At 43.8% G+C, this 27,364-nt stretch overlaps 1 long non-coding RNA gene across 2 annotated transcripts; it reads right to left on the reverse strand.

Moving 5' to 3' along the window:
* On the reverse strand, positions 1-27,364 carry LOC116597433. 2 transcript variants are annotated; one of them, XR_004288599.1, is made up of 6 exons: positions 27,049-27,364; positions 20,509-20,632; positions 20,204-20,300; positions 17,059-17,224; positions 1,160-1,947; positions 1-1,128 (listed from the first exon to the last, which is right to left on the reverse strand). It is a non-coding gene; the product is annotated as an uncharacterized LOC116597433 (long non-coding RNA). The 2 variants fall into 2 exon arrangements; XR_004288598.1 differs by lacking the exons at positions 1-1,128; positions 1,160-1,947 and adding an exon at positions 10,309-10,568.

A 27,364-nucleotide genomic window follows, 5' to 3' on the forward strand; every position in this document is an offset into this window, starting at 1 on the left:
GTGCTCTCAAGCTTTCTCTCTCAAATAAATAAATAAAATCTTAAAAAAAAAAAAATACATGAACCTTCAAGAACTGCAGCTCTCACTGGAGCAGGACTGTATTGTTTGCCAACCAACAATGGGAGCTAAGCCAGAAGGGAGCTTGGCAAACGTGGAAGTCCTGTTGACTCCCTTCACAATATATCTAGAATCCTAACGCTCCTCACCACGTTGACACTCCCATGACAGTAAAATCTACTCTCAGCCCCCCAACTCTGCTCTCCAGCCCCACCGGCTTTCTGTGAAATCTCCAGACTCACCTAGCCACACTCTTGTTTCCTGGTTCAGGTCTGGTTCCTCTTTGTCTGGGGACATGTGCATGAGCCTTTGATTCATGTTGCCTCCGCTGAGATCACCAGCATCTCCAGAGCTCCCACGGGGTGCTGGGCCTAGCTTGGTGCCTGGCAGAGTGGGAGCTCAACAAATGTTTCTGGAATAATTTAGAGTTAGGAAGAGCCTCTTTGAGGAGATGTCATCTAGACTGAGACCTTAAGGGCTTGTGGGATCTATCAGCCAGGTGGGTGAGGAGAGAGTGCCCTGGACTGGAAATAGCATGAACAAAGGCCCAAGAGAGAGAGGACTGGTGCCGTGCTGAGGACTCAAGGGAGACTGAGGGGCTTGAAGACTCCTGATCAAGAGGAGAGGAAGAGAACCTACAGGAGATGGGGCTGGAGAAGCAGATAGGGATTAGACAACTTTCATTGCAAGCAGCTGCTCAAAATTGTTTAAATATCCAAGGGATTCATTGGCTCTCAGCACAATAAAGTCCTGGGTACCCCGACTCTCAGTACTTCAGGACTGGCTTGATCCAGCAGCTCAGAAATGGCATTCTGTATCTGCTTTTTTTGTCTTTCTTTTCCTATCAGCTTTCCATGTCAGCTTTCATCATGGTGGTACCTTTAATCATGGTGGCAAAATGTCTTTTGTAGCAGTCAAGCAATGAACCTTGTGTCTATACACCCTAGGGTCCAGAAGGCACTAGAAAACATTTTTTCCAGCAGCCCTAGCCAAAAAATGTCATCTTCACCGGCCTGGGATTGGAGGTCCACCCTGTGGCCCTGTAATGGGACGATACCAATCTGTGTGTGCCTGGGCCACTTGGGCCCAGGTGGGTAAGCACTTGGGCCAGTGGGTACCCTCAAAAGTGATCAGGGGACTAAGACAACAGAGAAGGGTCATGGGAGACAACCACAGTAGCCGAAAACTCAAATTCTTACTTTCATTTACTAATCGATGAAGGGTATCATCTCTACTTTGTGGGATTTTAAAGAACTGAGGCTTAAATTTAACAGTTAAATGCTACCATCATCACTTGGGTGCTGTGGCTAGTGTGACCTTGGGCAGAATGCCAGACTAGGGATGTTTTCTCTTCAGTGAAAGGAAGGTCTAGGTCACCTGGTCACCAGAGCCGCTGTTCCCACCCTCCAAAGTTCAGCTCTGTGAAGGGAGGTGCAGTGGCATGATATGGACAGCAGGTGGCAGCACGAAGACACATCCTGCTTCTGGCCAAGCCTTGAGGCTGTTCTTGGTAGAGACAGAGGCTGGTTTCTCCAGCACATCCTATAGCTGCTGTGTTTTCTTGGAAACCCGGACTTTCAGGCGCCAGCAGGGCCAGCTCCATGGGTGTGTGACCCATACTTTGAAGGGCACTGGGATTGGTTCCATGCTCTGCTGTTGCTGTTTTGAAATCCTTAACAACTGTTGAATGGGAGCCCTGCATTTTCATTTTGCACTTGGCCCCAAAATTGTCGTGCTGTTGGCAGAACTCATACTGCCTCGGGGATCACCATCACTGCTATTTCTCAGAAGTGTGCTGGGCCCTCCCCTTTGCTGGGCCTTTCCTCGCCTTCTTGGGGCTCCTGATCGTGCTTGTCTGCAGCTGCAGCCGCTCACTGTCTGCTGGGAAGCCTAAAAAGGACGAGAACCCTAAGGGCGAGGATGGGGACCCTCCAGGGGGAGATGGGGAAAAATATAAATCTCTCTGGTGAGGTCATCCATGGCCTCCTGGTTGTTACAGCTGCTGAAAACCTTCTGGGTCTTATCTTGCTTGACCCTTTGGAATTTGACTCTATTCCACAGTCTCAGGACTAACCTCATTCTCCCCTGGGACCCTCCTCACTGCTTCACAGCCATCAGTGTACCCTGGGCTGCTTTCCATTTTTTTCAAAAAGTCACCTACGGAGGTGTAATTTACATACAGTAAACTCAACCTTTTGGGGTGTACAATTCAACGAGCAAGGAGCTTTAGTAAACACGTACAGTCACAATGTATCCAGGCAGAAAAATGTCTGCCCCCCAGGGTTTCCCTCATGCCCTTTTATAGTCCATCTCCCCTCACTCCCAGCCCCCACAACCCCTGCTCCGCTCTGTCTCTATGGTCTTGCCTTTCCAGAAGGTCACAGAAATGGAACCATACAGCAGGTAGGCTTTGGGGTCTGGCTTCTTTCATTTACCGTCAGGCCACTCCCACTACTGAATCTTATTTTTTGGTGTTCCAGGCACAGCCATAGCTGAAAACACCAGTCTCTGCTGAGGACACCCACCGCTGACCGCTGAGGCCCCTCGGGATCCCTCAAACCAGCTCCTCTGCCCTCATTCTCCCCACTGGTCACCAAGCTAGAAGTCTGGGAGTCATCCTTGACTTTGTCTGGCATCCCTCCATATCCAGAGGTCACCCTCCTCTGTCCCCTTTAGTACGGCCTCCTTTCAGGCCCTGTCCACCCACACCCCAGCAGGAGTCCCTTGGGCTGGTCTCCCTGTCTTCCCTGTCTTCCAGTCCTGGCCCTGCCCCAGTCCAGTCTGCCAGTATGGACCCCCCAACACTGCAAGCATCTGGGGGGCAGTCAGCCAATCTTGCATCTGCCTTTCTCTCTAGCCTCCCCTCCCTCTGTCTCCCCTCCTCAGAGCCTTCTGTTGCACTTCCCCCAAACAGTCGGTGCTGTTTCCCCTGCACCAGAGGTAAAACTATTCAACAACTTCACAAACTGACAGTGAACTTGATGAAATGACACTGCGGGTGGGTAAGCGGCACCACAGTATAATAGCGCAAAATGTCCACTGGTGATTTCCGAGAAACTGTTAAGTGTAAAAAGCAAAGTGCAAAAGGGATCTATAATAGGCTCCCTCTCATGTAAAGAAGGGGAACCAGAAAATATACAGCGTGCAGAAAGAAAAACAGTAGAGCTAAAGCAGACACTGAGACTGGTTACACGGCGGACGACAGGAGTATGAAGACGAGAGAATGGGAGGCCTGGGGAGGCCTTCTCTGGACACAGCTGTATGGTTCTGACTCTTAAGATCACGACTACATCTCATCCTTCGGAACACATTTTTTTAATCCACGAGGAACTGGGTAAGAGGAAAGTGGAGATGACCTGAGGAGGAATATAAACAGGAACAAACAGCCCTAAGTGGACTATAAATGAATGATAGCCCCAAAGACAGGGGAGAAGTCACCCAAGAAACTTTAGAAAAGAGTTTGTTGACCATATGCTCTAAGACTAAAGGTGAAAAACTGTACAATATTGTACTCTAAGTAGTGGGTTTATTTTTCAGAGAAGTGTGTGTTAGAAATTTTAAAAATATTGGGGGTGCCTGGCTGGCTCAGTAGGGAGGGCACGGAACTCTTCATCCTAGGGTTATAAGTTCAAGCCCCATGTTGGGTATACAGATTACTTAAAAATAAAATGTTCTGGGGCACCTGGGTGACTCAGTGGTTGGGCATCCGCTTTTGGCTCAGGTCATGGCCCCCGGATCCTGGGATCAAGTCCCTGCATCAGGCTCCTTACTCAGTAGGGAGCCTGCTTCTCCCTCTGCTGCTCCCCTTGCTTGTGCTCTATCTCTCTCTGTCAAATACATAAATAAAATCTTTTTTAAAAAGTTTTCAAAAAATAAAATCTTCTGGGGGCACCTGAGTAGCTCAGTCGGTTAAGCATCAGACTCTTTCTTTCTTTCTTGTTTTAGATTTTATTTATTTATTTATTTATTTATTTATTTGACAGAGAGAGAGAGATCACAAGTAGGCAGGCTGAGAGAGGTGGGTAAAGCAGTCTCCCCGCCGAGCAGAGAGCCCCATGTGGGGCTCAATCCCAGGACTTTGAGATCATGACCTGGCAGAACACAGAGACCCAACCTACTGAGCCATTCAGGTGCCCCCACCCCCTTTTCTTAACCATCTGACTCTTGATCTTGATTTTGGCTCAGGTCATGATCTCAGGGCCCTGGGATTGAGCCCCGTCAGGCTCTGCACTCTGTACTCTGCTTTTCCCTCTGTCTCTGCTCCTCCCTGCTCTTTCTTGCACTCACATACGGTCTCTCTCTCCCTCTAATAAATCAATAAAATCTTTTAAAAATAAAATCTTTAAAAAAATAAATTCAGAAAATATGTGTATTCCAGCATTAAAGAGTTAAGTAAATACACTGTGATGAAAGCCAGATTTCTCACTATCAGAAAAATCAGTTATAAATACAGAGTGGGGTCAGCTAGAATAAACACTGTGGGTTGGACTGGAAGGAGAGGGGCATCATTGTGAACTTACCATTTCCAAAATACAGATAGATGTATCCAAATAGCTTTTGGTAGGTACCCATGCGTATGTCATCTATTTCCTGACTGTCCACTGAGAAGGTCTGAAAGTCCTAATGCCCAATATCAGTGCCCTCACCCAGCCCCCAGGTCTTGGTGTCTCCTGCCTTTCCGCATTGAGAGGCACCAAGGCTTCTTGGGGAATAGCCATATCCTCAGGGCTCCAGCAAGGAAGTTACAAGATGAGGCTCCCACATTTTGTGGTGCTAGAAGGTGAGGAAGGGTTTGAATCCTAACAGGGACATGTGGACCCATTTCAATGGGCACAGGAGGCAAGTTGAATAGGCTTCCATGCCAAATCTGGGACAATCTGACAGACAAAATAAATAACGATCATAATGGATTATAAACCATAGAAAGAGAAACTACAGAATAAAACAAGAATCTGTGAGTCCACACAGATATAAATGCTTGAATGAATGAAGAAAAAAAATAAATGAGGGTGAAGAGAAAAGTCTTCCCCACAGAATTCCAACCAATCAAGGTAGAATGAGGAAAACTGAAAACTGCCATTTGGAAGACACCCCAGTAATAATTGTTTCCATCAAGAATCAGCAATAGATGCTAAAATTACTAGGGAAAAGTAGGATAAGGAACAGGATATTTAGAGAGTCTCTTAGTATCTCTCCACAAAAGAACTTATAAACAAGTAATATTACAGTGAAGGAACCTGACCAAAACCATCTTAAGCAAATGATCCAAGTTATATCCCCAGGAAAGGGACAAATGGCCATCACATGCCTCCTGATGTGATACACCCGGAAGGATACAACGTTTTGGGGTAAGGATATCACACAAGTGGAAACAAAAGAGGAGAGAGAAATGTTGACTGGGGAGGTGGTCCTTCTAAGGTGGGTCAGGAGAGGCTTCTCTGAGGAGGCAACACTGAAGCTCTGACCTGCCTGGTCAGAAGACTTGGAGAAGAATATTCCAGAAACAGCTCTGTCCAAGGACTCAAGGCACAGAAAGAAGGCAAGTATCAGGCAAAGTAGGTAAGAGATCAGGGAGACTGGTAACCTCCTATTACATATGGTTTTGTAATCCCATGGTAGGTGAGGAGTTTGGTGGGTTTTTTTTTTTTTTCCATAACTGGGTAAATTACACCTAACAACATTAACCACCTTAATTATTTCTTAAGTGTATAATTCAATGGTATGAAATATATTCATCATGGTGGGCAACTACTACCACCAATGATCTCCCGAACCCTTTTCATCTTGAAAAGCTAAAACTCTATACCCGTTAAACATGAAGTTCACAGGGGTGCCTGGGTGGCTCAGTGGGTTAAACCCTCTGCCTTCGGTTTAGGTCATGATCCTAGGGTCCTGGGCCGGAGCCCCAAGTCGGGCTCTCTGCTCAGCGGGGAGCCTGCTTCCCCTTCTCTCCCTGCCTGCCTCTCTGCCTACTTGTGATCTCTGTCTGTCAAATAAATAAAATCTTTCTAAATAAATAAATAAATAACAAAAGAAATTTAAAAAATAAAAAGAAGAGGAAGGCAGTGCAGGGCTGGAGATTCCCCTATTACACCTGTAATAAAAACACAGGTGTAGGTACACATGTGCATAATTATTGGAAGAGGGTTGGTATATTTTAGTTGCTGCTTTAAGAGAGCCCTGACTGAACTTCCCTGTCCCCTTCAACTCAAAAAGATTAAAAGTGACTGGTAAGCAGTAGGGAGAAAAAGTCATTGGAGGAAAATCAACATTTAAGGGACAGAGGAAGGAGAGGGCCTGAAAAGAATAATTCAGAGAGGAAGGAGAAAATGGGAGTGAGATTTCAAGGGGAGGGAAGGGGTGGGCAGTGGCATCAAATGCTGCAGAGATTAAGGTCAGATCTAAAACGTGGGGCTTCTTCACACTCATTAATGGTCTCAGAACCTCTGTCCAAAAAGGCTGTGCTGAGTGTCATCAATGCACTCTTCCTCTCCTTCCCTGGACAGCAGGGTTTTACTCTGGCCTTGTCAGAACCTGGCAGAACAGAAAAGAGATCCCACACCTGGACATCAAGCCTATGGCTTATATGATGCCAAGAGAACTCACGCTGGTGGGTAAAGGCCCATCAGTACACACCTGATGCAATCAAATAAACTCACCTCGAGCTTGGAAGACAGACAGGTATTTAGGATTTCCCTGGTTTTGTTTTTAAGATTTTATTTTTTATTTTTAAGTAATCTCTATACCCAACGTGGGGCTCAAACGTACAACCCCGAGATGAAGAGTTTCTTGCTCGACTTGACAGTGCCAGCCAGGCCCCCCAGGATTTCACTGTTAAGTGGGGGAGGAGGGGAGGAGGGCAGCAGATTACAAAATGATTCAGACTTAATGCATTTGAGCATATAAAATAATTCATAAGAAATTGAAAGAAATAGGGGCGCCTGAGTGGCTCAGTTGTTAAGCATCTGCCTTCAGCTCAGGTCATGATCCAGGGTCCCGGGATCAAGCCCCGCATCAGGCTCCTGGCTCAGCAGGAAGCCTGCTTCTCCCTCTCCCACTCCCCACTTGTATTCCCTCTCTAGATGTCTCTTCTTCTCTGTCAAATAAAATTTAAAAAAAAAAATTGAAAGAAATAAATATACCTAAATATTTATAGGAGTAACCTCTGGTTATTGAGATTATAGATTTTCGTATTTCTGTATAGTTTCCAAATGTGCTACAATAAGTATATATCACTTTTATAACCAGATTGATTTTTTAAGCTACAGTTTCTGTGACAGTGAGAGTCATGTCCCAGTTTCACAGTGGAAAAACACCTTTTGGATCACGGAGCTCTTTAAGACTCTGATGGTAGCTATGGGCCTCCTTCTGCATCCCCTCAGGGTGACCCATCCCCCCCTGCAGGAGGCAGAATGGCTTTGGGGCCAACCACACTTGTCCTAATGCTGACCACCAATGTGGAAATTTCAAAATGTGTAAATCCAAAATGGAAACACCAAAAAAGAAGCCCAGGGGTGAGCACTGGCTATGTTGACCCCGTGCTGTCTGTGGTTGGGGGGGTGGGGGGGCGTTATCCTGGCCTGAGTCCTAAGATCAGAGTGACAGGTCTGTCATCCTTGGGGACAGAGCTGTGAGAGGCATCTCAACATCCCATCCATCCGACTGCCTCCCTGGTTTACATCCCTGACTCATGAGTGGCTTTAGGAAAGGTGTGGCTGCTTTTAGGGCAGAGGTGTATCTACTTGAATGGCTCTAAGGGCTAGAAAGGCCAAGTATAGGAAAAAGAAACTGCCAAGGTATTATCAAACTTTATTTCCTATTTGACAAATACAAACACAGGATCCCAGGGGCACCTGAGTGGCTCAGTGGGTTAAGCCACTGTCTTCGGCTCAGGTCATGATCCCGGAGTCCCAGATTGGGTCCCATATCGGGCTCCCAGCTCTGTGGGGAGTCTACTTCTCCCTCTGACCTTCCCCCTCTCATGCTCTCACTCTCTCTCTCAAATAAAATCTTTAAAAACAAACAAACAAACAAACAAACAAACAAACAGGATCCCAGAGATTGCACCTTAAATTTGATGCTAAACACATGTAATTTGGAAGTAGAAATAATATTTAAAGTTTCCTAATTTTTTTGTCCTTAGATTTGAAACATGACACCTGATATTCCCTTCTTAAGCCCCAAGCAAGGTGTCAAGCAAGGTCAGGCTGGGAATCTTGCACGGTGACATGTAGCAGGGAATTCACCTCCGAGTCCTTTAACCAGGAGCAATATTTAGTTTTAGTTTTATGCTGTTTCATGACAGAAAAGAGCTGCTAACAAACATAGGTACTTCTGAACATGGACAGAATCTTTGCATAGTGGTTTTTATATTTAGGGTAACCGTTCCCAAGATAAGTGTAGAATTCTGGGATCCCAACAACATCGTATTTTGTCCTCAGTCGTGTGTTGCCCTACAATTCAAGAATTTCCATTGAGGGCCTATGGGTGGCTCAGTAGTTAAGTGTCGGCCTTCGGCTTGGGTCATGATCCCTGGGTCCTGAGATCGAGCCCCGAATCAAGCTCCACATCAAGCCCTGCCTCAGGCTCCCTGCAGAGAGCCTGCTTCTCCCTCTCCCACTCCCCTTGCTTGTGTTCCCTCTCTCACTGTATCTCTCTGTGTCAAATAAATAAATAAAATCTTTAAAAAAAAAAAGAACTTCCATTTGCAGCTCTTCTTTCATGTTATTAATGTTGATCGAGAAAGGTGAACTGTACGATGTCAGCTGGTTTTCATAAAGTTTGAAATCAGAGAACCGTTCCTGGAATCCAGTCTCAACTCCCTAATTTGGTAAATACAGTTCAGGCCATCTTTTTCATTTTCAGAAACTAATTTCAGTGTAGGGAAGTGGGCCAGCTTGTTCCTTGCTAAATGAGCTTCCCAAAGACACAGTTTCATCAGGAAGGAGCGAACTGAATCGTACATCTGTGTAACTACTTGTGAGTGCCTTAGCAGGAAATCTCCAACATGTTTAGGTAAGTCATAATGTCAACCAAAAAGACTAAGCCTTTGACCCAGTCTTTGCTGATGAGCTGAGGAACCAAGACTCCTTCAGAAGACATGAAAAAATCAATTTCTTCCAACAGTTCGAAAAACCACCTGAGCACCACGCCATGACTCAGCCACTTATGTCCCATGGAGAACGACAGGCTTCCATACTGTGCATGTAAGTCATTGAACAAAGCGCTGAACTTTCCATGGTCTGAGCCATGGGAACGGATCTAGGTTATGGTGTCTATGTTATGGTCACTATGTCCATGACGTGATCCATTTTTAACTTTTTTTTAACTTTTTAGCACAAAGCGACTGGGGGAGAATGAGGCCATGCATGGTCTTCAGTTCTGTGTCTTTGCAAAGCCTGGACACTTTAGCTTTAAGTTTCATAACAAGTTGCTCAACACCGACCAATGCCAAACTGACATCTGTGCCAATGCTTACTAACTGTGACCGGGCTACATTAAATTTTTTAAGACTTTCCTCAATATAGACAAGTCAGTCATTTCCTGACATGGTCCCTGTCATGGGATCCATGTCCAAAAGTTCTTCTGTCCCATCGAAAGCATCATCAACAGCACAAATAAATATAGCCAGCTGGGGGGGCATGATTTCATGAGCCTGTCAACATGCTGCTTAACAGTATTACCACTTAGTCTTAGACTGGAAAATGCTTGTCTCTGTTCTGCTGCACTCAACAGACATTCCTTTATAAACTTACCATCTGGGGGCACCTGAGTGGCTCAGTGGGTTAAGCCTCTGCCTTTGACTCAGGTCATGATGTCAGGGTCCTGGGATCGAGCCCTGCATCAGGCTCTCTGTTCAGCAGGGAGCCTACTTCCCACCCCACCCCCCTTTGCCAACTTGTGATCTCTGTCAAATTAAAAAAAAAAAAATCTTAAAAAAAAAAAACCAAAAAACAACTTAGACCATCTGTAAAAGGTTTTGATGCCCAGGCAATTTTCTTACTTAACACATAACTGCATTTCCTAGCGGGGGCGTTTATTTTATTAACTTTCAAAAGTAAGTCGTGTTGAAATTTTAGTCTTTTTTCAGTTCAAGTTTTTTTATCACACATCTTTTTTTTTTTTTTAAGATTTTATTTATTTATTTGACAGACAGAGATCACAAGTAGGCAGAGAGGCAGGCAGAGAGACAGGAGGAAGCAGGCTCCCCGCTGAGCAGAGAGCCTGATGCGGGGCTCGATCCCAGGACTCTGGGATCATGACCTGAGCCGAAGGCAAAGGCTTTAACCCACTGAGCCACCCAGGCGCCCCTATCACGCATCTTTTGAGTGTATCCATCATGGTTCCTACTGTGGATTGTTTCATAATGGCATCTGAAGTTCAATTCCATCGACACAGGCACACTTTGCTTATTAAACACGTAGGAACGTTCTTGACCTCCACAAAGAAATAAGCTCGCTCCTATTTTTCTTGAAACGCGTGACTTTCTTGTTCTAGCTTTTGTTTTCCCACTATTGGAAGACACAAACACATAAGAAATATTAAAATGTCACCTTTACAGATAGAAAAGTACTACTTTGCAAGAGAAACGTACAGACTCTATTTTTGCAAAGCAAAGTGTGCAGTTCACTCCTTCGAAGTAGGGGAGAACTGAGTAAATTGTGGGGGCTTGGGGACTGTAGGGCACGACTAAGAAGAAATCTCTGATTGTCCTTGTGCAGATGACTGCAGACATGCAGGAACGCAGCCCCAGGCCATAGATTTTGAGGCCCCAGCAAAAGAAGCTGGAGATCCAAATTTCTACCTGAAAGTCCTTGATTCTTAAAAATATTAGTAATAGATTGGATTTTTTCCTGTAAATACTAGATAAGCTACGACATCTACCCATCAGGTTGGGCAGACGAGGGATACTACCAATGTGAAATTTCATGATACATAATAAATTAATTTTTTTTCCTGAAAATATTATATATACCACATCTACCCATCAAATTAGGCAGCTTAGGGACACTGGTTTGGGATCTCTGGTTTAAAGCAGACAAAAACTCCACTTGGAGAGAATTAAATCTCGAATTCTGAAACCATAGGTTTAAGAACCTGTCCAAACAGAATCATGGAGGGTACCCAAGAAGGGGAGCTAAGCTGATGGACCTCAAAGTGCCATGGAGCTAAGCTGATGGACCTCAAAGTGCCATGGTTTTGCAGATTTTGTGGTTTCAGTTAACTAGGACACTTCTCATTTGCTTGATAGGTGTCGCCCTCGGGCCCGCAAGGACGACAATGAGCCCGGTATGGTGTTAATGCTTCATTTCCGTTTATTTAATCAACTTCCTTAGCTTATATACAGCAGGGTGACCAATAAGGGGTCAAGCAATGGGGAGAGCCAATGAGAGTCCTGTTACTATGCTGATTAAATTTGATACAGCCAATAACTCTGTCCTCCTTTACACGGGCTTCACCAGAAAGTTCATTGTATGCTTGCAGCATATTTTGCTAGCAGTGAGCCAAGCACCTTCTTGAAATGGCGGGGACTTCCCCGGCCGGAGGCAGTCCCCGACATCTCCCCCTTTTTTGTTTTATGGCAGAGATCGTGCCTGTCTTAGGTCGTCAGTAGCAGAAAACATCCTTACCCGTCATCAGACACAAGATATCGATGATCTCTGTCCTGTCTTAGGTTGGTATGTTTCTCTACTGATCTTACCCGTCTTTGACTACTGATCTAGCATGCTAGCCATATCTGGGGAGATGTCCCAGCCTCTATTGACATAGGGGCTTGTGCTATAGCTCAGCTCTGCTCTTGCTGCTGTGTTCTCCACTGGTGAACGTTTCTGAATAGAAGCAGAATGCCAATAAGGAGGAGGACAAGATGACCAATTGTATCAGCCCATTTTTGGTGAACTGGAACATACTGCTGAATGTTTGAAATAGCTCTGGAAGGGAAGCTGGTTGCACATGCATACTATTTACTCAAGTTATCTCAGCCAGAAGGATTCATGTGAAATTTTGAAAATCATCAGACCAAGTATCCTACAAATACTAAGAGAGCTGTTGGGAGGAATTGCTGGCCTTATTAAATTGAGAGAATTTTACAGGGGTAACACAAAGCGCAGAAAAAGGAACAATAGAACCAACACTCAGTATATCAGCTAGTGAAGAATGGGGGGAAGATAAAGGAAGAATTAGTTAAAGGTAAAGGATAGGGCCAAGCCTTCAGAATAGCCCATAATTCGTGTCGCTGTCGGGGGAATTAGGAATATCAGAGTCCCCCACAACAGTAGGAGGATCACGGCTTCCTCTGTCCTCATCCTCGTTCTCAGGGGCCTTCCGGACCAATCTCTCTGGAATCCAAATCGGCACTTCTTTGTCCTGTGGGAAAACACAAACAGAGCCTCTGCTCCAGATTAATACAGGATCCGGGCCTTTCCATTGTCCCCTAAGGATATCCTTCCAAAGAACTAAGGGCTTGGGGGAAGAATCCATACGGGCTGAATGTCTTTCAGCTGCTGCTTGACCGTTTTTATCAAGCGTCAAAAAATTTAAAATAAATAGAATTGTATTTAGTTTGCCTTTAGGGGACCGGAACGTGTCCCCTATTCCCCCTTTTTGTTTTAAAAGAGTTTGTTTGATGGTTAAGTGGGCACGTTCCACGATGGCCTGTCCTTGAGGATTGTAGGGAATACCATGATTTAGGGTAATGTTTAGTTGAGTAAGGAAACTGTGAAATACTTGTGAGGTGTATGCAGGTCCATTGTCTGTTTTTATTTGTCGAGGTTTACCCCAAGCGGCGAAGGCTTGAAGGCAGTGGGAAATAACATCTTTGGATTTTTCCCCAGCATGGATAGAGGCGAATATGACACCAGAACATGTGTCCACGGAAACATGCACATATTTTAGTTTGCCAAATTCAGGGATGTGAGTAACATCCATTTGCCATATATGGTTGGGTAACAGGCCTCGTGGGTTAACTCCTAAGGAGGGGGATGGCAAGAGGGTAACACAGTTTTTAAAAGAGACTACAATGTCCCTGGCTTGAGCTTTTGTTATGTTGAATTTAAGTCTGAGAGTAAGAGCATTAACATGAAATAGCTTGTGAAATTGTTTTGCTTGTTGAATATTTTCCATTAAAGTGAAGATAAATTGCTCTTTGGTTAACATGTCTGCAGTGCGATTGCCTTCCGTCAAGGGGCCGGGGAGAGCCGTATGTGCCCTGATATGCCCTATGTAAAAGGGTACCTTTCTGTCCCATATAATGTGTTGGAGATTCAAGCTGTTCTTCTGTTCTTCCGGTTTATGGCAAAGTAGTACATCATCCATATAGTGGTATACCAAAACGGAAGGATAGAGCTCCTTGACCTTTTGCGAGGCCTGATCAACATAAAGTTGACACATTGTGGGGCTGTTAGCCATACCCTGAGGAAGAACTGTCCATTCAAATCGCTGATCAGGACCAGAATTATTAATAGTGGGTATGGTAAATGCAAATCGGGGGGTATCACTGCAGTGTAATGGTATAGAAAAAAAGCAATCTTTGATATCTACAACAATTGAAGGCCAACTCGAGGGGAGGGCAGATACCAAGGGTAACCCTAATTGGACTGGTCCCATGATAACCATTTGGGCATTAATTGCTCTCAAATCATGCAATAACCGCCATTTACCTGATTTTTTCTTAATGACAAAGATAGGAGTATTCCATGGTGAAGTGGAAGGCTTTATATGTCCTGCAACAAGTTGTTCATACACTAATGTGTGGGCTGCTTCATATTTTTCTTTGGGCAGGGGCCACTGAGAAACCCACACAGGCTTGTCATTGTGCCATTGAATTTTCAAAGGCTCAGTGGCCCCTATGAAAAACCCAACCCCGGTCCACCAATCCCAGAGGTATAATTACTTACGGGTACTGAATTTGTAAGACCCTGATTTTTCCTCCCTAATCCTCCAACACCTGAATATCCAGCTTTAGTCATGAGGTTTCGAGCTTTCTCACTGTAAAAGGCTTCAGTAGTCAATTTTAGGTCCATTTGAGTAAGAATGTCTCTTCCCAGAGAGATATAGGGATCTTAAGTACATATGGCTGAACCGGCCGCTATGACCTTCATCATCCTTCCATGGTAATGGAGCAGCACTACACATAGGACTTGGGGCAACCCCTAGGCCTCTAAGGGTTTGATCAGCCCTTTGTAGGGGCCAATCTTTTGGCCAATCAACTTCATTAATGATACTACGATCAGCCCCGGTATCCAGAAGGCCCATAAATTTTTTATTTCTGATCCACAGAGAATAAAGAGGTCTGTCCTCCATTCCAAGTGTTAGACATGTGAGGGGCGGGCCAGTGGAGCCAAAACCCCTCTGTCCACGGGATTTTTCTGTGTTGGGGAATAGTTTATGACAGCTTGGTAACACTATAATTTGTGCTATTTTATCACCTGGACTGATAACTGTAATGCCATGAGGGGAAGACACTAATATTTTGACTATTCCTGTATAATCAGCATCAATTACTCCGGGGTGTACTATTAATCCAGCAAGGGCTGTGGAGCTACGCCCTAATAATAGGCCTACAGTGTTCACAGGCAGTGGGCCCTTAAAATCCGATTCCACTACCTGGGTTCCCATCTCGGGGGTTAGTACGAGTCTGGTGGTGGCGCAGATGTCCAATCCGGCGCTTCCTTTTGTAGCCCGCCTTGGCTCGTCGGCGGGTAATGCGTGCGGGCTACCTGTTGAATCACCCCATACATTTGAGGGCCCTGGGGTGATGGGCCCCATTTCCTGTTTTTTGAATTCCTTGGGGGTAGTGGATTACCTTGAATATCTTTTACTGAGCGACATTGATTCACCCAGTGTGTACCCTTGCCACACCTAGGACATATGCCAGGTTGCTTTACTGTTGGGGGACCCTTGCTGTCAGGACATTCTCGCTTAAAGTGCCCCTGAGCTCCACATTTGTAGCATTCCCCAGAATTTCCTTTAGTGCCCTTACCTTGGGATAGCTGAATGCCCTGAAGGCCTTGAGTAATGGCTGAAGCAAGTACTTGTCCTTGAATAACACTGTCATTAACATCCCTGCATACCTTAATGTATGTGCTTAAATCTTTAGCCTTCCATGGCCTAAGGGCCTCTTTACACCATTTATTGGCTTGCTCCTAGGCCAGTTGTTTAATTAGAGGCATGGCTGTGTCAACATCCCCAAATACTCTCCCAGCTGTTTGCATCAATCTTGCAACAAAATCAGCATATGCTTCATTTGGTCCTTGTATCACCTTAGATAGTTGACCCTGCAAGTCCCCACTGCCCTGGAGGGTTTTCCATGCTTTGGTAGCGGCAGCCGCAATCTGCATGTATACTGCATGTATACGGCAGGGTTGTATTGCAGTTGGTCATGTTTACCAGTGTATGGCCCCATGCCCATAAGCATATCCAGATTCCATTGTGGATTGCCTGCCGCGGCATTACGCCGTGCAACATCCTGGGAATGCTCTTGCCATGCTGTCTTCCAGACCAAATATTGCCCTCCAGAGAGGGCTGCCCTTGCTAAATTCCCCCAATCTTCGGGGATTAAATTCATGCCTGCTATGGACTCCACTAGAGAAATAGTAAATGCTGCCTGAGGGCCATACTGCATGACCGCTTCCTTTAATTGTTAAACTAATTTAAATTCCAAGGGCTGGTGATACCATTGATGATTTTGGTCTTCTAGAACTGGGAACATTGAGCTGCTATTGGCCCCCCTCCATGCGGTCTTCCAATCCTCATTAGCAGAGGGATGACATTTACATGTTATCTCCCCCGCCAGGGGATTGTAAGGAAGCGGAGCACTAGGGGTCACTGCTGAACAGGGAGGGTCTGGTTTTAATTTGAACTTCCACTCTAGCTCCTCCCCTGACATTTCTTCTTCCCCTTCGCTAGAACTACTCCTTTCCGAAGCAAGAGATGAATGAGCATTCTTCTTTCACTTCCTCGAGTGCCTCAGCGCCCTCCTGAATAACTGAATCACATTTCGGCTTATATCCTCCCAGGCACCCTCTGACTAGAGTCCATATAACTGAAGTTCCCGGCGGCAATGGTTTATTTTTATCCCTCTTCTTAAAATCCTCACCTAACTGATCCCATTGGGGGATATTTAGCAAGCCCTCGTCCAGAAACCAAGGCGCCACTGTCTCAACTGTATTCAAGAATGTCCTAGCAGTTTTCGTTTTTAATGGCGTGCCATTGGCCTTTAGAAGGTCCTTTAGGGAACCCTCTCACCTCGACTTTGACAGTCCAGATCCCATAACTAGAATCCCAACCTAATGGCTGTTCCGTGTATACTCGCTGCTTAATCCCGGCTCTAAGGCTGCCCCGCTTCTTATTGCGGTCTTGTACAAGATTTCCACCACTTTGATCGTGGTCCCTTCCCCGCTTACCTGCGGACTTCTCCCTTGCAAGGTTTTTCTATTTTTCTTAATATTTCCCGGGTCTTAGCACCATTTGTCGCCCTCGGCCCGCAAGGACGACAATGAGCCCGGTATGGTGTTAATGCTTCATTTCCGTTTATTTAATCAACTTCCTTAGCTTATATACAGCAGGGTGACCAATAAGGGGTCAAGCAATGGGGAGAGCCAATGAGAGTCCTGTTACTATGCTGATTAAATTTGATACAGCCAATAACTATGTCCTCCTTTAGGCGGGCTTCACCAGAAAGTTCATTGTATGCTTGCAGCATATTTTGCTAGCAGTGAGCCAAGCACCTTCTTGAAATGGCGGGGACTTTCCCGGCCGGAGGCAGTCCCCGACTGATAGGAGGATGACTTACACATTTTTTATACAGGGAGACATTGTATGGAAGTGTCCCTCTCCCCCTGCAAGCCCCTCTCTGGGGGACCCTGCTGAAAACCCTGGCAAGCCTCAGTCTACAGCACGTTAACATCTCTTACTTCTCTATGTGCTGTGCATCTCCCCCCTCCCTTCTTGGCCTTGGCTTTTCTCTCCAGCGTGGCCCAGAACTATGGCAAGCCCACTGACCTCTGCTCCTTGTTTCTAGTCCAAGGTTCTTTCTGCATCAGCCTGTGACTTGAAATCAACATATGCAATCCTGCAGTTGTAGAGATGGTGTGGGGGAGAGAAGAACGAAGAGTCAATATTTAGTCCTTTCATCTTCCGAATTAGTGACACACATGCAGGATTCAAACTGCAAAAGGGAGAAAAGAATACGGTAAAGTGTGCCTTCTGCCCAATTTCTATCCTTACAGGCAACATGCCATACATATAAATGTACACACATACACACTCTACCTTTCAAAGCTTGCCTGAGATGTAATTTACATATCATAAAATGCATCTGGTTAACATGTACAGTAAGGGACGCCTGGCTGGCTCAGTCAGTGGAGCATGTAACTCTTGATCTCGGGGTTGCGAATTCAAGTCCCACACTGGGTGTAGCAATTACTTAAAAATGAAAACTTTAAACAAAATAAAAACAAAGTATATAATGATTTCTAGTATGTTTACAGAATTCTATAATCATCACCATGATCTAATTTTAGAATATTTTTATCCTCTTCCAAAGTATCCATCAGCAGTCCCTCCTCATTCCCTCCAACTCATTCCCATGGCCTGGCCCAACTACCATGCTACTTGCCCATTCTGGACATTTCGGATAAATGGGATCACATGAATATGCAATCTTTTGTGCCTGCCTTCTTTCACTTGGCCTGATGTTTTCCAGACTCATCCAAGATGTAGCATGTGTCAGTACGTCATTCCTTTTTATGGCAGGAAAATGTCACCTTGTGTGGAAATGACACATTTTATTTATCCATTCATCAGTTGGTGGACATTTGGGGTTGTTTCCACTTTTTGGCTATTACGAATGAAGGTGATCTGAACATGTGTAGAAGTGAGTGGCTATAGGTTTTCATTACATTCACACCGAGTAGTAGAATTGTCGCACCATATGGTGACTCTCTGTTTAACATTTTGAGAAACTGCTGAACCATTTTCCCCAGAAACTGCACTATTTTGTTTTACGTTCCCACTGGCAACGAATGTGGGTTCCAATGTCCCCTTCACCTTGCCAACACATGCTATTGTCTGCCTCTCTCATCATCAGCCACTCTGATGGGTGGGAAGTGGGAATCACATCATGGTTTTGACTTGCATTTCCTTGCCAACTCCTGGAGCATCTTTTCATGTTCTTATTGGCCATTCATATACTTTGTTTGGAGCAATGCCCATTCAAGTTTTTCGCCCATTTTTCAATTGGGTAGTCTTATGACTGAGCTGTGAGCATTCTTCACATATTCCAAATCTAAGGCTCTCATTGGATACACAATTTGCCATATTTTTTCCCAGTCTGCAGAGTTGTTTTGATTTTTGTGTAGTGTCCTTTGAAGTACAAATGTTTTTAATTTTGATAAAGCCCAACTTGTCAATCTTTTATTGCCTGCATGATACCCTAACCTAAGATCACAAGGATTTACTCCTGTGTTTTCACCATAGTTTTGTTTCAGCTCTTACATTTAGGTCTTTCATCTATTTTGAGTTCATTTTTATGTAGGTTTGTCCTCCATTGTTTTTACATAAAAAAGAGAATATCATATACATACTGTTCTATATTTTGCCTTTATATTAGAGTTTATTTCCCATCAGCACACAAAGTGATATCTCACTTCTTTTTACAACTACATGGTATAATGTCTTTTGGACCTTCCAGAAAATTTTAGCCAGTTTTCTATTGATAGATATTCAGGCTAATTCTAATTTTGCATCAGCCAACTCTGTAATATATTATGTCACACTTGTCTATCTGTGGGATAAATTCTTAGGATTGGAACTGCCCCATAAAATGGTACAAGCAACACAACTGATAGATACTAACTCATCTCCACAGAGACTTCAGCAATTTCCCTTCCACCAACAATGTCCAAGCATGCCAGTTTCTCCAATAATATTTGATACTGTGGAATAAATTTTTGATTGTTAATATCTAACAGGTAAAATGTTACATCTAAATAAATTAATTAAAATTTGATACTGTGGAATAACTTTTTGATTGTTAATATCTAACAGGTAAAATGTTACATCTAAATAAATTAATTAAAATTGCATTTTAATTTATAATTCTTTTAGTATGAGTGAGGATAAGTATCTTTTCTTATGTTCAAAAGAAGATTCCTTTTCTGTGACCTACCTGTTTATAATTTGCCACTATTTTTCCTGGGTTGTTGGTTCTTTTCTTTTCTTTTCTTTCCTTAAGCAGTTAAGGAGAATGTAATGAAATTCTGTTATGTCTGAATCCAGTAGAAATATATTCTTTTTCAATATAGGTACAAAACACACCTTTTACTCGTCCCACCCTTGCTCACCAAGCTGACTTGAAAGCCATCCTTAAACACTTCTTTTAACTCATGTTGAGTGACTTGTCAGGCAGGTTCTTGAAAAGTGTTTTGACATTCTGATCTACATAACACAAAAGAGTATTTTTAGTCCAAGTTCAGATCTAATTAAGTATCTAAAGTTCTCTAAAGGAGAAAAAATACTTCTCCAGGAGTTGAAGGTGTCAAAAGCAATACATATTCCTTCATTTAACAAATCTTTGAACATACATCTGGGCGAGGGCCCGTGCTACATGCTCTACGAAAATACAGACTTGGCCTCTACTCTCAGGAAAGTGGTCTTGTTGGGGGGAAAGGCTATTAAGCAAATAGCCATATAATTACAAATTCTGGTGAGTGCCAAGAAGGAAAAGAAAAAAGGGAAAGGAGAACACCCAGTAAAGACTTAAACTAGGGGCACCTGGCTGGCTCAGATAGATGAACATGAGACTCTTGATCTCTGAGTTGTGAGTTTGAGCCCCACGGTGGGTGGAGAGATTACTTAAAATAAATAAATAAAGTTAAAAAGAAGAAGAAGAGGGGCACCTGGGTGGTTCAGTCAATTAAGCATCCAACTCTTTATTTCAGCTCAGGTCCTGATCTCAGAGTTGTGGGACTGAGCCCCATGTTGGGCTCCACGCTCAGCGTGGAACCTACTTAAAGATTCTTTCTCTCCTTCTTCCTCTGCCCCTCCATGCTCACACACACACACACTCTCTATCTCTCTCTCTCAAAAAAAAAAAAAAAAAAAAAAGTTCCCCCAAGCACCCTTCCCCCACCCCAAAATGACTTACCCTAGTCTGGAAGTAAGGGAAAGTTTTTCTGATCCTGGGGAAGTGATCCTTAAACTGAGATTCTATGGATGGGCTGCAGGTAGCCAGGGAATGAGTCCTGGAGACAAAGAACATTATGACAGGGGTGGTGAGCCATGCAGCTCGAGCACAGAGGACAAGAGTAATGTACGCAAAGCTTGCGCTGTGCAAGAAGGTGACCCAATGGCAACAGACTACTTGCACAGAGTAAGAATCTGAGACTCATTCCTGACCCAAAGTTGGCTAGACATACAGGTATCTATCAACAAACTAACTTGTTTGCGTACCTTTCTTACATCCTTTCTTTTCGGTTTTCCCAATTTAATTTCATACCCAAGGATGTTTGTCTCACTAAGTCTCAAGGATCTTCCCTGGTCATCAGCAAATTTAAAATTCACATAACCGAACTTCCTACAGAGATGTAAAAGAAAAGGAAAAAAAACTCCTAGGTAAGATCAAAAAGCACATGACTTCAGGTTGGCTAGTCTTACTAGATGTGAAAGTGGAAATCAACGGTGAGTCATTCACAATTTAAAACCAAGGCTCCAGCAACTAGCAACACAAATGCCATAAAGTAACCAGAGAGGAGTAGTTCTCACTCCTGAGCAAGTCTGAGAAGGGCTCCAGAGTGCTTCTAGAATGACATGGGTAGAATCCAGGCCTGCTGTAACGTAGCCACAATCCACTTGATGGTCCCCCACAACAATCCACAAGAAAGAATTATTTGGTGTCAATAGCACCAAAATCGAGAAACCCTGTTCTAGAGCAAGGACTAAGAGTCAGTGCAAATTCACCTACTGAAATCCTTATCATTTTTCTGTTCAGCAACTGACTGAATTTAACTAAAAGCTATAGAAAATGAAGCTTAAGGGGCGCCTGGGTGCCTCAGTGGGTTAAGCCGCTGCCTTCAGCTCGGGTCGTGATCTCAGGGTCCTGGGATCGAGCCCCACATCAGGCTCTTCGCTCAGCAGGGAGCCTGCTTCTCTCGCTCTCTCTCTCTGCCTACCTGTGATTTTTCTCTGTCAAATAAATAAATAAAATCTTAAAAAAAAAATGAAGCTTAAAATTATAAGGTTTGGAATTTTTGTTTGAAGAAAGAGCCATCTGCATGTGTGAATTGGAACAAAAATACCACTCCTAATGAAGAATGTGTTAGCAAAACCCAAGCGCTATTAGAAGACTTTTTAATGGAAATGGAAATCTTATTTACTGAAATTGCAACAATATTATAAAATACAGTTAACACAAAAGTAACACAACTGACAAAAGCTGTGGCAGAGGCTCTGAGCCCAAAGTGCTGGGCTCAAATCAGCTCTGCCATTTTCTAACTGTGCACATCACTTAACTTCTCTGTGCCTAAATATTCTCCTTCGTGAAATGGGGATAAGGTCAATAATTACCACTGAGGGGGGCGCCTGAGTGGCTCAGTGGGTTAAAGCCTCTGCCTTCGGCTCAGGTCATGATCCCAGGGTCCTGGGATCCAGCCCCACATCAGGCTCTCTGCTCTGTGGGGAGCCTGCTTCCTCCTCTCTCTCTGCCTGCCTCTCTGCCTTACTTGTGATCTCTGTCAAATAAATAAATAAAATCTTTAAAAAAAATAAATAATTACCACTGAGGGCTGTCTTAACAGATTCCATGAATTCATCTAAATAAGGAACGAAGAACAATGCCCAGTACAATGAGTGCTCAATGAATGTTTACTATTATTATCTTTTTGTTTTTACCAAGACGGTCTGAGTACCATAAAATATGCTCACACCCAGGAAATACTCTTCTGATACAAAAGAAGTGACAAAGAGAAAATGCAACTGGGCAAAAAAGCAGAAGTGATACAGGACCTATATTTGGCACCAGCAGCCATATAAGAAGGTAAAATTTTAAAAAAGAGAGGAAATAAAAAGAACTCAAACAGTTCAGAAACAATGACACTAAAAGAAAATTCCACTGAAATTCTGGCATTCTGTAATGCCAAATTGCAGTAAAAAAAAAATCCCCTTGTTTTCCACTTGGGCTTTTACTGTGTCCCAAATATCGTACCTACACAATGTCTGAGCCCATGAGGTTACCACCATGCTGTATGGTCAGCAAGGACACGATTTGGTCACGCATTTGTGTCAGCATCTACGCTGAGCTCTCGGAGACGAGTTTCTCAGCGTGTAGTTAGAGAGCTCCCAGCACCACCTGGCAAGCTTGTCTAAAGAAACAGGAAAAGAAAAAAAAAAATCCTACACTACACTTAGAGCTATCAAATCTTTAAGAGGGAAGGAACTAGGTTTCTAGGAGTTTCCAAACTACTGGCCTAGGAAAATATACCAAGTCAACTACTGTTTGGGTGGTTCCACATGCCACTAGAGTGCCAACTCTTTGTTTTGTTTTTCTGTTTGTTTGCTTTTGTTTTTAAGATTTTATTTTTAAGTAATCTCTACACCTACGTGGGGATTGAAATCACAACCCTGAGATCAAGAGTCAGGCACTCCACCAACTGGCCAGCCAGGCACCCCTAGAGTGCCAACTCTTCACATGCAAATAAACACAAAGTGAACAGCCCCCCACAATAGACACCTGGAACATACAGAGGAGTGAGAGCCAAGCCTTGAAGATTGGGCCTCGTGCTTCCTAATTGTACCATCAATTCCAACCCATAGCTACTGATAACTGGGTATGGTACTATAAAACTAAAGATAAAAATGTTAGGGGTGCCTGGGTTGCAGTCAGTTAAGCACCTGACTCTTGGTTTTGACTGAGGTCATGATCTCAGGATTGTGAGATCAAACCCCGCATTGGGCTCTAAACTCAGCATGGAATCTGCTTGAGTTTTTCTCTCTCTCCGTCTGCCCCTTCCCTCACACTCAGGTGCAAGCACATGCACTCTCTCTCTCTCAAATAAATCAGTCTCTCTTTTTTTTAAAAGATTAAAATTTTAGCAAAAACATTGAATGATTTCTCACCAGACACAGAAGGACAAAATTAAGAACTATGGGTAATACATAAAACAAATGTCTTCACCTTGCTAGTGTTAACTAGGCACAATGTCATAACTGGTGTTATGAGCTGAACTATATCCCACTAAAATCCGTATGTCAAAGTCTTAATCCACAGTATCTAAGAATGTTACTGTACTTGGAGACAGGCTTTTAAAGAAGTAAGTAAGTTAAAATGGGATCGTTAGAGTAGGCCCTAATCTGGGGCACCTGGGTGGCTCAGTGTGTTAAGCATCTGCCTTCAGCTCAGGTCATCGCTTCAGGGTCCTGGGATCAAGCCCCATATTAGGCTCTCTGCTAGGTGGGGAGCCTGCTTCCCCCACTCTCTGTCTGCCTCTCTAGCTACTTGTGATCTCTCTCTGTCAAGTAAATAAATAAAATCTTAAAAAAAAAAAAAAAAGAGTAGCATGCTTTTCCAACTGAGACAGCCAGGCATCCAAAGAGATGAGGGTTTTAACGGAATAATTTTGATGAGCCAACTTTGGGGTCTGAATAACCTAAAAGTTCATCTAACTGTGAGCATACTTCTATATGCTGCACTGATCAGAGAAAACCATTATAGGAATCACACTTTAGGGATGCCTGATGGGCTCAGTCCATTAAGCGTCTGCCTTTGGCTCAGGTCATGATCTCAGGGTCCTGGGATCAAGTCCTGCTTTGGACTCCTTGGTCAGCAAGGAACCTGGTTCTTCCTCTGGCTGCAGCTCCCCCTGCTTATGCTCTCTCTGACAAATAAATAAATAAAATCTTTTAAAAAAAATCAATCAATCACACTTTTAAAGGGAATGACCAAGGGTGACCACTGTGAACAGTCCAGAACCACATCACATGCATATCAGCCTAGGGAGGATATAATGTGACTACTCCCGTTTTCTTCAAAGAATAAGAGTCTGGGTTCCAAAGTAAAAGTTGCATTCACCAAGAATCTTCTGGCTTATTGCTACATAAGCTAATGCAGTGTATAGTGAACATCACAATACAATAGATGTTCTTAACTGTGTCTAACTATGTCTACTTAACCAAATCATATGAACCTAGATCTATGGCTAGATTAAATGACAGTCTCCATTCCAAACAGGACTTACTAACTTGAGGTCCATAAAATGCCAAGCAGGTGTGGCTAGCAGGTTCCTCTATGGTACTCACAGAACACCTGGTCATGTCTGTTGTCATAGGCTAACATACATCCCCAATAAGCATCAATTGTGTTTGTTCCAAACCCATATTTGACTGTCGTATTTGCAGTTTCGATTACATAATAAAATCATATGAACCAATCAAATCAATGCAAAAAGTAAGTTACTGAATCTCTGAAAACAACATTGAATGCTTCAGACCTATTTGATGAAACTTAAGTGTGTTAAGCCTTCGCCTTCAGCTCAGGTCATGGTCTCAGGGTCCTGGGATCAAGCCTGCTCTCTGCTCAGCGGGGAGCCTGCTTCCCTCTCTCTGCCTGTCTCTCTGCCTGCTTGTGATCTCTGTCAAATAAATAAAAATCTTAAAACACACACACACACACACACAGTAGTCAAATTAGGTGTGGGTGAGCAACCATAAAAAGTGGGAAAAAATGGTAAAAATGTAGGAGTATTGAAATTGCTTTACTAGCAGTTTTTAAGGTTTTGCTTTGCTTTAAAGAAACACAACTTTGGGGTGCCTGTCTGGCTCAGGTGGAAAAGAATAAAACTCTTGATCTTGGGGTTGTGAGTTCAGCCCCACATTGGATGCAGAGACTACCTAAATAAAAACTTAAAAAGAAAAAAAGAAACAAACTTCAAATTACAGAAGCTGCACTTACGGGAGTACTTTATACTGGGAGACAAACTATTCCAACATTGAATCCAAAGTCAAAAACAAGGCCTTAGTCCCACATCAAAATATTCATAAATAAACACACATTTAGCATTTTTTTTTCCTTAGGATTTTTATTTCTTTGATAGCGAGAGAGAGCAAAGCAGTCCTCCAACTCGACACTCTATCCCAGGACCCCAGAATCACGCCCTGAGCTGAAGGCAGATGCTTAACCAACTGAACTACCCAAGCACCCCCACATTTGACATGTTTTACATTAAAATCAAAAGGTATGTATGGATAATTTACTTTTTATTAAAACAACTACTAGCCTGAATACGGTTGAATAAAGTTTCCATTATGCAAGTGGCTGCCTGTCTTTCAAAACAAGTTGCTTGGGGGCGGTGGCAGGGGTGTGTGTGTGGGGGGGACGGGACAAAGAAAATGAATCAGGAAGGGGTAGGGGCTTTGGATTCAGCAAAACCGTGTATAATCCTGTTGGGTTCCGTTATCAAAGGAACAAGGCTGAGACAAAGTGAAAGTTATGCAAAGCCTTATTTTATGCCAAGCATTAGAAGTTAGACTGACCAGCAAGGGGAACAAGACTGAGACAAAGTGAAAGTTATGTGAAGCTTTATTCTAAACCAAGCATTAGAAGTCAGACTGACCGCTCAAGGCCGCCTCCGAAGAGAGCGACCCCCTCCCGATCTCACAGGCTGGTTTTATAGGGCATAACCACAGACCCAAGGTACGTGGCTTCTATCGTTAAGGTGTTTACTCCCCGAATCGATACCCGGAACCATACCAGGAACTACGGGAGCATTTATTCCCGGAATGAAGTCCGTGGATGTAAACAACAATATGGCTACCTAGGCAATATGGAGTTGCTCTGGCTAAGCAGGCCCTAATAGTTAAACAGGTTTTAACATTAAATTGGCCCTAACAATCCCTTCTCTGTCACCTATTACCATGGGCTGTGTACCCACTCATCCACCTTAATTCTTTTAGGAGTCAACTTAAACCTATCCATATTCAAATACTCACACAGAGGCTCCCAACCAGAAACAGAGAACATAGTAGGCACCTAAATATTTATCCAAAAAATAAATCTGGAAACACAGATGTCTGGCAGGCACACAAACTAATGGAATTTAATGAAGCAGTTTTAAGAATCAAGAGATTTTCTATCAAACCTGTGCTTCTGGGCAACCAATATCACTTTTCAAACACAAAATACTTCTGCATTCCCCCAAAACAAATCTCACTTCTCACAATGTACTCTTCTTTTCAGTTGACACTGGTATTTAATTTGCCACCATTCTGTTCAGAATTTTTGCATCTATGTTCATGGGAGTGGTCTGCAATTTTTTCCCCCCTAAAAATGAGTGGGTCAGAATTTGGTATGGAGTCTAGGTAGGGTGGACTTGTGAAAGTAAGTCAGAAAGTGTTCACAATACCACTTTTCAGATTAAACAAGGCTGTTTTACTCTGGATTATGGTTATTGACATTAGTAAGTCATTCTGCTCCACACTGAATATACACAATTACCTCATCTCTACAGTCACTGTCCTCTTACACGGTCTCACCTTCCCCACCTTTATTTCCTTTGGGAAAAGACTCATTTTCTTCACTTCACCTGGACCTTTTCCCTGCTTAAAGTGAACACCACATTGGGGTCATCACAGGGCCTTCAACATTCCACGCTATGCGTATATTTCCTCTAGTATCTGGAATAAGTTTCTATTTGTCATAAACATGGCAAACCTCACCCTAAAGTTACTTTCATTTGGAATCTTTTACTCACACTAGTGAATATCAAAATGCATAGAAAAATACTATTTTTGGCATCTATTTGTAGGTCAGATGCCCCATACCTTGCCTTTTGCCACGGTCTAGAAATCCTCCAGACTTCCTCCCTTTCCCTCTCATTCTGTTCCCTTCAACACGCGTTTTCAAATAATTTCGAGATTTTTAAAAAATTGATTCCACTACCAGCGGTTCAAGCACACAGAGCCAAAATAAAAACCCCTTACGCGTAAAAGATCACTACCTACAGTTCAAGTGTCTTCACCTTTCCAGACAGAGAACTCAGGGTTAAGTGGAGCGGCGCCCATTTCTGAGCCATCCAAATACACTGCCCAAATAAGGAGTCTCACACCAGAACCTAGAACCGCCACTTCTCAAAGTAACCCGTTGGCACAGACTCGTCCCGCCTGGAGAGGGGACCGCGGGTGTACGGCCCCGCCCACACAGAGCCACCGCGCTCTGCAGACTGGGGCGCGAAGTCCCAGTGCTGCCCGCAGCAGCCCGCTGGCGCCAACGCGTCTAGAGCGCCCTCCCGACCGCGACGGGCGATTGAGGCCAGTTGGA

The sequence above is a fragment of the Mustela erminea genome, chromosome 8 (genome assembly GCF_009829155.1).
Source record: "Mustela erminea isolate mMusErm1 chromosome 8, mMusErm1.Pri, whole genome shotgun sequence".
Taxonomy (NCBI): domain Eukaryota; kingdom Metazoa; phylum Chordata; class Mammalia; order Carnivora; family Mustelidae; genus Mustela; species Mustela erminea.